General features: G+C 35.9%; 1 pseudogene; it reads right to left on the reverse strand.

Moving 5' to 3' along the window:
• Positions 1–737: 737 nt before the first annotated feature.
• Positions 738–906, reverse strand: LOC116906501 (annotated as a pseudogene).
• Positions 907–3079: the final 2173 nt, after the last annotated feature.

Here is a 3079-nt window from a genome sequence, read left to right on the forward strand (position 1 = left end):
AACTCATGAAACAGTAGAGTTGTATGTTCAGCCATTCAGCCAGCCTCTTTTCCTTGGAGGTGAATACTCAGATATGATAGTGTTCTGACCACTGAGAGGAAGAAAACTCCAGAATTCACTTTCAGTCTGAGTCTTCCTATTACACAGAACAATTTAGAAAGAGCATGCTTTCTCTGCTGTGTCAACTGACTCAAGGGACTTTCTGTGAAACTGCGGATGTAGGATGAGAAGGAGAAAGTAGTATGTCATGAAGAACTCTCATGTTTGAGCTCCACCATCATGGAGCTCACTTTGTGTTTTTAGACCTTCTTTAGAGGTTATCCAAACAAGAGCAGGCTTCATAATGATATCCATTCCAGCTCAGGTTCCACAGTCTTTAAGAAGATAGTGCATATGTGTTTAGTCTCTCTTAAGATTCAATAAAGGGCCAAAACCTGTTGTATAAGAGGAGAGATGTTACCAGCAGAGGATGATAGCCAAACCTTAAGGGCTTTCATAGAAAAGGATTGCTTCCCAACAATATAGATAGCCTTAGGAACAGAGTCTTTAACTCAGTGTTATAGGACCTGCCAGAGGTCTATGAAGCATGCCCCCCTTCTAATGACACACCATGTATCCTCAGCTATGCTGGATTATATGACTCAAGTGGCATCATAATTTGTACAAAGTATGAACCTGATGCAATGTCACTTACTGTTCCAGAACTTACTCAAAATGAATAGTGTTTTGGGCTACTCTGGAAGTAGGTCAGCATTATGCATATATCCAGCTAAAGAACAGATTCCAAAATTTACAGAAATCCTTTAGGCATTCTATATTTCATAACTAGTTAATGAGGCAAATGCAACAAGTTACTGTTTAGTTCAGATACTATACTTGATCTTAGCCAAAAGGCCGAGAAGCGATACTGTTCAGTTGAGAAGAGATGTCTCTATCTGGCCTATCTTGCTGCATCCCTGTCACTAAGGAAAACAGCTTTTACTTGTTTTTTTTTTTCAAACTTGTTTACCATCCACAGAAGCACAACTATTTTTGTATAAGTTGAGACTTAGGAATTTTTTCTCGCTTAGTCTGGTCAGTATAATGCCGTTAACAAAATGGATCAGTGAGAAACATAAAAGTCCCTATGAAGTGAAATATAACAAAGGTGAAGGAATGTTGCAGGTCTGCACATAGGAAAGGCTATTGAAAGTCATATTCAGGGTAAAACAATCAAGTCCTGAATGCCAATAACTAATTATAAATAATTGATGCTACACTGTGCTATTAAATTTGGTATTCTCTTCCAGGAAACAGAAGCACTGGCAAAGACTCGAACCTCTTGTGGAGAGTTAGACTAAATTATTCTCTGAAATCTTTGACACAGCACATTGAGAGGAAAGGGACATTTGCTCATCTACCTATTAAGCCACAGGCCTTGGAATAATGTCCCTCTATTCTATAGTACAGACAGAAGGTTTGATATGATTGAATTTTAAATGAAAGACATCCTTCAAAAAGACAGACTACATAATGGAAAGCAGTTAGAGTTGAAAATAGGCTATAAAAATGAGGTGTTGGCTTCTGGAAATAGCATCTGGAACTGTTGATGCTTAGGATGTCTCCAAAGCTCTGCTTAGAGCTTGAAAAACAAATGTGACCCAGAGAAATCTTTGGTAGAATTTCTATCTAAGGTAGAAAGAGAAGCTCTATTTATAACTCTAATAACATTGATAATCATAAAGCAAAAATCATTACACAAACACACACACACACACACACACACACACATATTTTAGGTACTTAGTAAAATTCAGGCTTTGTTCCAGGTGCCTACAATTTCAACAAAAGATTGAAACAAGTTATTGTATGATAAGAACAAGAACTAAAGTGTGATTAAAGAGGGAATGGACAATAATGAGCTAGGAGGGACTGATAGGGTAGAAGAATGGATATAAGGGGGGAACAAATTATTAAATTAATTCATAATAACATCCATGTGCTCTTAGATTATTGCATCTTTTAATCCTCATTATAGAAGCTTCTAGCAGTACATGGTGATTAACACAGACACCCATTACTTGTCAAGTTCTAAGAGTGAGTCAATGGAATGTTTACTCTTAAATAGGCCATTTATATCATATCCTCTTTTCTCATGGCTTATGGATCATTGTATAAGAGATAGACAGAAAGATTATACATGCGCAAGGTGGTGGATGAATACAATAAATTAGTTTTTCTAGAACTAAGAAGGTGACCTCATCACTATTGTCACAGCATGAATAAGCTCTGCCCAACTGCAAACCAGAAAAATATCTCATCATAGAATGAGGGGGTAGGCATGAATTTCTAGTCTTTATCCAAGGAGCTGGTGGTAATGGGTAAGTGACGGTAAGGAAAGAGTCAGTTTTATTTAAGAATATTCACTTTAGTAGGTTGACAATACTTTAGGTCTTTACCATTTAACAATGAATTGGCTTTAAATAAAAGAAGACACAAAGTTTGGTAGTTTCAAAGTCAGGTGGAATAGGGAGGAGTTGGGGGAGAAGTTAATGTGAACCAAATATAGGAGCTTCTTAGGGAGTTAACAAAATATTGCCTTTGGGAATGTAAGGAATACTAGTAGAAATGCTCCCTGAAAACAGAGTAACTGATATTGAAAAGGCAAAGACCATGAAGATATATATATATATATATATATATATATATCCCTCACAATGAATGGATCATAAGGTGCAAGCAGACAGTGACTTGTCAGTAATTGGACAGGTAGCATGGGAAACCTGCGTGTGTAGCAGAACTATCACTTAGTTACTAAAATTTTAGTAATTTGACATCAGTTTTAAATTTTGGATAGATAGATAGATAGATAGATAGATAGATAGATAGATAGATAGATAGAGAGTAGACAGACCATGTAGCACTTGCTTTGGCATTTTGTGTTTTGTGTTTTTTTGTTTTTGGTCAACTTTAATTTTGTTTAATTATATTATCATAGATTTTTAAATATAACCTCATAACAGAAACATGATGCCAATTGGTACCAAATGAAAAGTAACTTATTATACCTCAAAATATGTCAAATAACTAGAAGTAAGGG

This window comes from Rattus rattus, chromosome 7 (assembly GCF_011064425.1).
Source record: "Rattus rattus isolate New Zealand chromosome 7, Rrattus_CSIRO_v1, whole genome shotgun sequence".
Lineage (NCBI taxonomy): Eukaryota > Metazoa > Chordata > Mammalia > Rodentia > Muridae > Rattus > Rattus rattus.